Below are 10,636 nucleotides of genomic sequence, written 5' to 3'. Positions count from 1 at the left end.
TTGGAGCCATGAAGAAAATGGTTATGAAGGAATGTTAGTGTGAACTTCATATCTATGAAAACTTTTGATAGTATTGTGGGAAAGATCTGAGGGTTTGCAGTACCATATCTACACTAAGTGAGTAGCACCATAACATGTGGTTTTCCAGTACTCTTCAATCATCAATACATAAGTCATACTCCAGGGAACTAGCCCATGATATCAGAACCAGGCAACTCCTACCATTGGCAATATGTCCCATATCTGACAGACCCTGCCCCGAAGGAAAACATAACAAGCCTGTTCTACATTGAACATGACAGAAATCAAAATAAGGTGCAGCTCATAGTGAGATAGTGTTCTCTGTTGTTCAAAAAGAGTACCACAGGCCTATGCTGAGTTACTTGACCAATCCTGTGTCTGTGCCCAGCCCTTGCTGATTTGCATATGCCCAGATCACAGTCCTACCCTGAGGAATTCATAGTCAGGTCACACCCTGCGCTGGAGTCAGCCTTACACACACAGGACACAGCACAGACATGAAGGCCCACAATCAGCTCCTGGGCTTGCTGCTGCTCTGGCTTGCAGGTGAGGAAGACAACATTAGAAAATGAAATTTGTTCAGCTGAGTGTGGTCAGTGTTGTCTGGTGTCCAGAAAAGTTCTCTTATAATAGAATTAATTGTGAATTTGTTTTCAATTTTTCCATCTCAGGTGCCAAATGTGACATTCAGATGACCCAGTCTCCTGCCTCTCTGTCTGCATCTCTGGGAGACAGTGTCACCATCACATGCCAGGCAAGTCAGAACATTGGTAGCTTGTTAGCATGGTACCAGCAGAAAACAGGGAGCCCTCCTAAGCTCCTGATCTATTATGCAAACAGCTTGGCAGAAGGGGTTCCATCAAGATTCAGTGGCACTGGATCTGGCACACAGTTTACTCTCAAGATCAGCAGCCTGCAGCCTGAAGACGTGGCTAACTATTACTGTCAACAGTATAATAGTTTACCTCCCACAGTGATTCAAGTCATAGCACAAACCACCTGGGGAAGCAGAAGTGAGAGACTAGGCTGCCCCAATTGCTCCTTGTGGTGTCTGCAGATGCTGAGAGTGTTTCTCTTTTCTTTTTCCAAGATTCTAGGGTCTATGTTATGGTTTTGTATAGAGACCAGATAAACTTTTCTGTCCTAAATATCTTACCTAACTCTACATAGCATTAAAATTGTGGGGGTTGTTCTCTTGACTTACATTGAATACTAACATTTCCTGAGTTGTAGATTTCATGCAGGGGCTTTTGTTCTGTTGAATTGTATATTTCCTGATGTTCACTTTAATTCTGAATAAAATCCTTGATACCTTGTTGCAGCATAGATCACACTGAGGCATTCCTCTATTAGACCTGGATGGAGGTGGGTGGTCCTTGGACTTCCCACAGGGCAGGGAACCCTGATTGCTCTTTGGGCTGACAAGGGAGGAGGACTTGATCGGGGGAGGAGGAGGGAAATGGGAGGCGGTGGCGGGGAGGAGGCAGAAATCTTTAATAAATAAAAAGAAGAAAATAACTTTATATTGTAATTTTTAATAGCCAATCTATTCATGAACTTCTCGAAGACTCCTACATAGTTAACAAAATTGCTCTTTTCTAATCTTCTCTGTGATCCTATGAAATTTCTCTTTAAGCTAAAATGAAACTTGCTCAGGGAACCTCAAAGGTTGCAAATAGTCTCTGATTATTTTGGGGGAGGTTGGGCCAGAATGTTGTAAAAGATGTGCACCATTTCAGCTAACCAAGTTGGAACGGTCTTGTGCAGCTGGTACCCAAAACAGGTCTTGTTGTAGCGCTATCAGTATCATGACATCATATCAACCAGGTGGAGTTGTTGTTATGGGGCCCCATCTTCTTCCTGGAAACTTCAAAGATTACTGCAGGAAAATTCATTGTTCATTGTGGAAAACTTAAACATTATTTATATAGACATATACAGACATATATATTCAATGAAAGGTATGATAGATATGAAGAAAAGCAAAGATGTTTTCTAAATTCTTTTAACCTTCTGTCCCATACCATGGCTCCTGACATGAGACAGAAACTCTGTTTTTTTCTCATATTTATCAACATGAACAAAACTCAAGCTTAACAGGATCAAAGAACTCAGCATAAACCCACCATACAGAACTTGAAAGAACAGACTCTAGGGGGTAGCATTGAGTGCATTGGCTCAAAAGACAACTTCCTAAATAGAACACTGAAAGAGCAGGCATTATGAGCAAAATTTAATAAGTGGGTTCTGATGAAACTGAAAATCTTATGTAAGCTTTAATAGAACAGCCTACAGAATGGGCAAATATTTTCATCAAGTTCACATCTGACAGAGGGCTACTCTCCAAAATATATAAAAACTTCAAGAAACTAGACCATGTTATCTAAACAGAAAATTCTCTATAAAAAAAAACTAAAATGGCTGAAGCACACTTAAGGAAATGAACATTTCCCTTAGCAATCAGGTTAATACAAATAAAAAAGAATGGAACTCCGCCCCTTAGAATTAATAAGATTTCATCTTATTCCTATCAGAATGACTAAGATCCATGACACCAGTGACAGTTCTTTCTGGTAAGGATGTGAAGCAACGGGAACATTCCTCCATTGCTGATGGGAGTGTAAGCTTGTCCAACCAAAATGGAAATTAATAGGGCACAATGTCAGAAAATTGGTAGTCATCTACCTCAAGACCCAAATATACTTGTCTTGGGCATACACAAAAGATGCTTTATCATACAAGAAGATCACTTACTCAAAGATGTTCTTAGTGGCTTTATCCATGAGAGTCAGAAATTGAAAAATCTAGAGGTCCCTTAGGAACACAGAGAATAGGGAAAATGTGGCACATTTACAAAATTGGATGTTACTCAAAAAAATTAAGAAAATGACAAGAAATTTGCAGGCAAATGGATGTAATTAAAAAGAGGTAACTTAGATCCAAGAATAAATATGTTACATGTTGTATGTTCACTTATAAGTGACCATTAGCTCTTAAGTAAATGATAAACATGCTAGAATGCACAGACCAAGAAATATTAAATAACAAGGAAAGTTCTAGTGACAGTGTGCATTAATAGCCCTAAGTAGAAGAAGTATAATATTTTTTGTGGTGGGTTGAGTACAGGTGTGGATAGAAACAGGAGGGATCAAGCAGAGGAGGGAGCAATGGCGGGAAAGTACAGGAGGGTGATGTGGAACCCTACTGCAGTGGAAACTTTCTTAAAATTAGGAGAATGATACTAGCAAGAAAGGCTAATAATGGAGGATACAGAACCTGACAACGCCATCTTCTGTAATGGGGCAAGGCTTCCAGTGTCAGAAATGTGACACCGATCCAGACACAAATCTTTCCACTACAATTCTGACTGCAAAATGTGCTGAGGCAATGGTAGTACAGAGCTTGTGGCAGTGGTCAACCAATCATTGACAATTTGAAGTCCATGCAACATGAAATCATCCAGGCTTGTCACTGCCTGAATGAACAGGAATTGGAAACTAGATGAACCAAACAGGATGGCAAAATAAGTCATTGAAATGATTCCTAGTGCTATTCTCCTATACTCATAAATAAGTGCCTAGACCAATTTTCATCAGAGAGGCTTCCTCCATCACCTGACTGAAGCAGATTCAGAGGCCCACAACAAAACTTATTAAATGGAGCTCAGGGAACCCCTCTGAAGTAGAAAAGAGTGGAAAGATGTTAGGAAACAGAGTGTTTAGGATACCCAGAGAACACAGCCCAGAGAATCAAACAAGCAGGATTAATAGGGTCTCACAGAGACTGAATCAGCAATCATGGCAGCTGCATGAGTTTGTGCTAGGTTCATTGCAATTATGTTGTGGTTGTTTAGCTTGTGGATTTTGTGGAATTCCTAAAAATGGGGAGTGGAGATGTCTCTGACTGTTTTTCTTGTTTTGAGTCCCCTTTCCTCCCACTGGGTGACCTAATTGAGCCTTGATATAAAGGTTTGAGCCTAGTCTTTTTTTCACCTTATTCCATGATGATTGTTTGAATTTTGTGAGTTCTGTTCTTTTCTGAATAGAAATGAATGAACATTGGATCAGGGAAGGGGAAAAACAAAGTTGGGGGCCTGCTGAGAGGAGTGAAGAAAAAGGAGGATGTGGTAAATACATATCATAAGGGGGAAGAATAAAGGAAAAAAGATTCCACATACACTGAACATAGTAGAATAGGACTTATACATTTGAGAGCACACAAATTAACTGAGAATATATCTATGTTCATAATGTAAACCATTTTATCATTTTTAAATTATGAGTATTTTGTTTCCATTTATGTAAGTATACAGTGTGCATTCCTTGTGGCTTTAAAAACTAGAAAAAGATACTGGAATATCTGAAACTGAACTTAAAGATAGCTATCAGTTGCTGTGTGGGTGCTGAGAAACAAATCAAGTTAATCTTCAAGTACTACAATTCCTCTTTATTGCGGAGCATTCTTTCAATCTCAGTGAAACATTTAAAAATATATTTTCTCAAATAGGCATGTGAATTCAATGTAATGCAATGAATATTTGTGAAGTTTCAAAAGTTGATAAACTCAGTCTATAATTTACATAGAAATTTATTAAAAGGAATAATTAAGAAAATTCTAGACATGATATTACATTTTCTGATGCATTTGTTTTATTTATATAAATCTGCAGTAATTAAGTCTTTATGAACTGTATATACACAGGCAGAAAAGAAAGAGTTCATTAAGTCGGAAAATAAAAACTTGTCTCAAAAAACCAAAAATAGAAATGGAAAATATATTTATTCATACATGATAGATGATATATCTGAGAGAGAAACTGAACAGAGAGAGAGAGAGAGAGAGAGAGAGAGAGAGAGAGAGAGAGAGAGAGAGAGAGATTGGAGTGCAGGTCACTTTTGCTTGCTGTTTTGATGTCTTGAACAGTTCCTAAAAGTATGCCTTGGAATATCAACATTTTATCAATATTACTTATGCAAGCATATTTTTAGACAGTCCTTTACTTTCTTTGATTCCATATAGAAAAATCTATGTTCCATTTAATACTGTGAGATTAAAAGTCATATTAGAGTAATTCAATGTTGTTTGATACTTGTAGGAAGACCATTGACATAGAAGCCAGAAAAATCCAATGTGAAGAGTTGTAGACAGGTGAAAGCATAAACACACACTGCTTGAATTTCAAGACACAGCAGAGGATTATGGGTAAGCAGCTTTCTCTTTCTCTGACACATGTGCTCCAGCTTTTCTGAGAAAACCTGGAATACTTTCTCTCAGAAATAATTCCCTGTCTTTTAAATATGGGCATTTAGAGTTAGTTTTCTGTAAATAAAGAACATGTTCTATAATGTCCACAGAAGCATTCACTCTTCTGTATGAGTCCCAACTGATGATACAACTCAGGCTCATCACACAGAACAATTAGGTTCTCTGTTAAGGCAGAAAAGACGTTTGTGCTCTGTAGTGTTGGAAATGAAGCAGAAGAATAATAGACTACAGAGAGGACTGGTTAACCTCTCCTAACAACAGAAAATGACTCATCATCAGTTATGCACAATATACTGTAACATCTGAGAAACAGTTTCAATCTGTGGCCCACCTGGAGGAACAGCTGGTACAGCCATAGCACATACTTCTGCTTCCTTGTGGGTTTGTGTTATGACCTGTATCACTGTGGGAGGATACTCATCATACTGTTGACAGTAATAAGTTGCTACATCTTCAGGCTGCAGGCTACTGATCTTGAGAGAATACTGTGGGTCAGATCTACTGCCACTGAACCTGGAAGGGACCCCATTTGCCAATTCATTTCCAGCCTTGATCAGGAGTATAGGAGGATTCCCTTGTTTCTGTTGATACCATGCTAAACTCCAGCCAATGCTTTCACTTGGCTGGCATGTGATGGTGACACTTTCTCCCACAGATGCAGAGAGGGAGGCTGGAGACTGGGTCAACTGTATGTCACATCTGGCACCTGAGATTGGAAATTGAAAAGAAAATTCTTTACAATTAATTTTAAGATAGCTTTTACAGACACAACAAAGTACTGACCAGACTAAACTCAAAGCTATTTGGGAATTTATTTATAAAAATTAAATTGTTACCTATAAGCCAGAGTAGCTGCAGGACAAGAAGTTTAGTGGGGACCCTCATGTCTGTGCTGTGACCAGTCTGTGACTGACTCCAGCACAGATCTGACCTGATTATGAAGAAGGACAGCAGGCATGCTCTGGGCACATGCAAATTAACAATAACTGAGTACAGTCATATAACTGGCCAAGTTGATGGCTTATTAAAGGTCCATGGTCTTCTTACATCTCAGATTAGAAAGGCAACACATATTTCTTTGTAGGGAATGTGCTCCTCTTTGGACAATAAATAACAGTGCTAGTTAAGAACTATATTTTATTTTGATTCCTTCATGTTCAACATATAATTTTCTTGTTGTTTTGCTTCATGGCAGGGATGTAAAATATGGTATAATGTAGCCAGTACATAAAAACTTAAAAGTGTCACTGTAAACAGAGAAACAATGTCTGGAAAAAACACTTCAAAGGGTTTTCTCATAGCAGTAAATGATATATAGGCCATGCAGGGACTTCTTTTATATTTATTTGTGAAATTGTATTTTAATTAAGGCATTTCTCTAATCTTTTCCTTTATTCAATTACCCCCTCCATTCAAATCTGCCTTATACTCTTCTTCATTTCTTTAAAATTCATTGCTTAAAATGTGTTATTTTTTATTATTTTGTTATTGTATGCATATATATTTATGTATATATGAATATTCCTAAATATTAGCTGTTAAGTCAGGATAATGATACCTGAATGTATATTTTCATAGTTGGTCATTGTACCATGGGTAACAAACTGGTGTGCTCTTTCCTAAGGAGAGGCCCCTACCCTAATCCCAACTATACTCAGTTGTCTTTAATTCTTGGTGTAAAATTGAACCTCATGGGCTTTCCCCCATCTAATTTGTCATGATTTTGGTGTACTCTCTGTTCAATTCAAATATGTTAGTAATGTTGCTGAGAATTTACATGTATATATTCTGATGGCAAAAATCTCTCAGCAAATTCCACTTACAATATTTGCATCCCAATTTTAAAAACTTTCCTGGAGACTTTGAAATGGGCGTATTATGTAGATGTAACTGCTGGGACTGAGATCTACAAAGTATGATGCAGTACCTTGCCCACAAAGATTCTTACACGAGAAATAGAAGAGTAATTATAGACATGATTTGTAAGAAAGGGCGGGATCTCCTGTAACTAACACATATTTTAGGTAGACTGTTTGATTTAACTTATTTATCATATGTCAACTATGCCAGAACTATTTCAATGAAATCAAAAAAGGTCATAGATTTTCTTCCCTTTCCAGATCTCACTGGAATTATATCTATGCCCATGGTTTCTGTGAAGCTTCAGATTATAAGAACTGACTACTCTCCCTCCTCATCACAAATAATTGTCTTTAAAGAATACAAGATTTCTTTAAGAAATTATCCCTCATGTTCTTGAATGTAGAACAGTTTATAGCTTGCACATGCTGTGGGCATCATATTTCTTCCAGATATTGAGAGGATATGTATCTAAAGGTTTGTACAGAGGAAGACAAGCTTCATGATGAGAAAACCATGTAAGAAAGTAAATGTAGGAGGCAAACAAAGGGAGTTATAGCCCAAGTGAGGCCTACAGTGTGTCAGTATCAGGCAGGAGTAATATTATGATAGACTTAGGAGAGACTGAATGGCCATAAACTGATTGACCAGCAAATAAAAGACAGCAGTATTGTGATGTATGTGGTCATAGATTTTGTATTGAGGGATTTATCAGATAGTCTGCAACAGAGAAAAAAATCTGTGCACTCTGACCTAATTCTATGTAATAACATGAACATATTTCACATACTGATACCATATGTGTATGTTTAATTTAAGCAGTAAAATCATACTCACAAACATAGTGAATCCATCAAAGTAGTAATTTATTTCATGGTTGGCAGCAACTGCCTTGAAAAAAATACAGTTGATCTGGCAATGTTATTTATTTTGATTTTTATGTGAACACTTCTGTAAATTATAATTAAAGTTTTTGTGTATATGACCATTTTACTGCATGTGCAATACCAGTATGTCCTGCTCACACAGAGATCAGAAGAGGGTAACATAGCTATTTCAAACCACTATATGAGTACTGGGAATTATAATTTCTCTGCAAGAACAATAAATGCTGAGCCATCATTCCAACCAGCCCCTAATATGAAATATTTTGTTGACTTATACCCCCTTTTCAAACATAAAGTCACATTTATACTATTCTTCCCTTCCTATTATGTTTTCTTGGAACTCGCTCAACTATGTACTGACTAACCATTTTTGCTGCACCATATAATCTTGGCCCAGATCATTACCCACAAAATGTTTATATTGAGTGTATTTGTTCTCTACATACCAACAGAATTTATTTCATTGTTATTCACAGCCCATGTCAGGAAAGATGGTGGATGTCAATCTTTGTGTATGCTATAACTGACCCACATCTAAAGGAAATAAAGAAAGTCTTCTAAATTTTTCTCTGAGAATTAAGACTTCACTTGCAACAAACCTGTTTCATCTCCTTTAGAAGTCTATTTTCCAGCACATGCCATTGCCATAGAGAAAATAAGAATACAGTCAAACTACATTATAATCCTTGAAATGTTGATTAAACTTTTATGACATCCATAATGTAATATATATATGCAAAATGATGAGATTACCCAGTGAAAAACACATTATCATTAGTAGTGTTAGCCTAATTCTAATATTATGTGTATGGTCCCTGGAGAACTGTCTACATTTTGGCTTGAGAGAGACACAGAAAAACCATACATTAAAGTGCTATTAATTCAGTGTGGAGAAAGATCATTCTCACTATAACAACAAGAGCCCTTGGAAATCATAAAATTCAAAGTCACATTTTTCCACAGTCAGTTTCTTCATTACCCCAAATATCCTGTAGTGGTAATGTTGAGATAAAGACCTTGTCTCAATGTTTAAAAACTGTGGAGAATCTTAAAAAGAGAAAGAAACCTACAACCAAGAAAAGAATTCATTTTCATAGATTTATACCATCGTCAATATGAAACATTGGAATAATTGGCAAAAGATATTTTAACAGTCAATGAAATCTCAGGTCTTTTGAGTCTTCTCACTCTCTATAAGGATCCCTTCAGGTCAGGTTGGAGATCTGTAACCAGCTGAATTAAGTCAAAATGTTTTCTTTCCGATGTACTGACAATATTTCATCCTGTTTATGGTCTCAAACCTTTAGAAAGTCTAGAGTATTAATCAGCACCTTCCATTCAGCTTTTAAGAACACAAAATACAGGTCCTGTATCATCTGTGCACTGGACTACATAAGGGACAGAAAAAGGAGGTGGGTGCCACACTGATCCCCCATTCAGGTAGATAATTTTTTTCTGGGCTGGATGTCTAGGACAAGCTTTTCTCCATTTGCATCAAAAGGAATCATCAGGATCTCCAGTTTTCACTGATTCACAGTGAGTAAGAAAAGTGCCAGAACTACTCTCATGTAAATGGTCAAGGGTAGAATTAAAATTACACAAAATGAATCAGAAAATGGAATCTTTTCTTGTCCTTGGTGGTAAAGTGTTTGGCAGGCGAAAGCTGATGACTGTAAATGTATAAGCATTTGTTATTTTCTCACTTGTTGGAGAGAGCTTTAAAATAGGACAGAACTGAGTTTTGTCCAAATAGGGTGTGAAAAGAGGTGACAATGATTTGTGGAAAATTGTAATGCACTCACCAAAAACTAATGAACCAAATCTGGAACTGTCTCTCCCTGTGAATTTATCAATAGATTTAGTAAGAATTATGCACGGGCCATTGCACATGAATGTGTACAGAAACAAACACATAATCAGTACTATTCTTGCTCCCAAGAAGTAACAAAATATTATGCTTGGATGAAGCTTAATCATGGTTTTTTTACCTACTATAAAACAGGGAGTGAATTTTCTCTATGGTGTCCTCAAAAAGAACCGTTAGGGTTCAAGCCAGATGGAGTCCCACTGAGAAGAGGTGGACAGCAGCTCCCACCCTTAACAAAGACGATATCTGCAATTAATACCTTCTGGGTAAAGAGAATTTTTGGCAGCACAGTGTCCCTGAGCATATAAGCCACAGAAAATGTCACTGAATAGGGTCTATCAACCACACTCCAGAGCAGGACTCATGCCCACATGAAACAAACTCAATGGTATTTTTGTGGACTTTTAAATTTCATTTTACTTAATTTTGGCATTTTTTTGTCTTATTGGTCTCTCGCTTGATTGTTTTGATTTACATTTTTGTGTTTCTTGGTTGTGTTTTTTTTTTGAAAGAAAGAGAGAGAAAGAATATAAAGTTGGGTGGGTAGGGAGGTGGGAGGGATCTGGGAAGAGTTTGGGGAAGGGAAAAATTATCAAAATATACTGTATGAACTTTTTTTCCAATAAAAAATAATAAAATAAAAAAAAAGAAAAGAAACAGGGAGTGCTGAATTACAGTCCTAGCACTGCATAAACTAGAGTTGGTGATACATTATTGTAGTTCCAGATCTTGGAAG

General features: G+C 37.1%; 1 long non-coding RNA gene across 1 annotated transcript; it reads left to right on the top strand.

Annotated features, from left to right (window-relative positions):
- Positions 1-477: 477 nt before the first annotated feature.
- LOC142856449 (uncharacterized) lies at positions 478-790 on the top strand. The gene is made up of 2 exons (XR_012911645.1): positions 478-567; positions 693-790. It is a non-coding gene; the product is annotated as an uncharacterized LOC142856449 (long non-coding RNA).
- The last annotated feature ends 9,846 nt before the right edge of the window (positions 791-10,636 follow it).

This window comes from Microtus pennsylvanicus, chromosome 8, assembly GCF_037038515.1.
Source record: "Microtus pennsylvanicus isolate mMicPen1 chromosome 8, mMicPen1.hap1, whole genome shotgun sequence".
NCBI classification, from domain to species: domain Eukaryota; kingdom Metazoa; phylum Chordata; class Mammalia; order Rodentia; family Cricetidae; genus Microtus; species Microtus pennsylvanicus.
The sequence above is the reverse complement of the archived record's forward strand: the minus strand, read 5'-3'. Positions and strand labels throughout refer to the sequence as shown.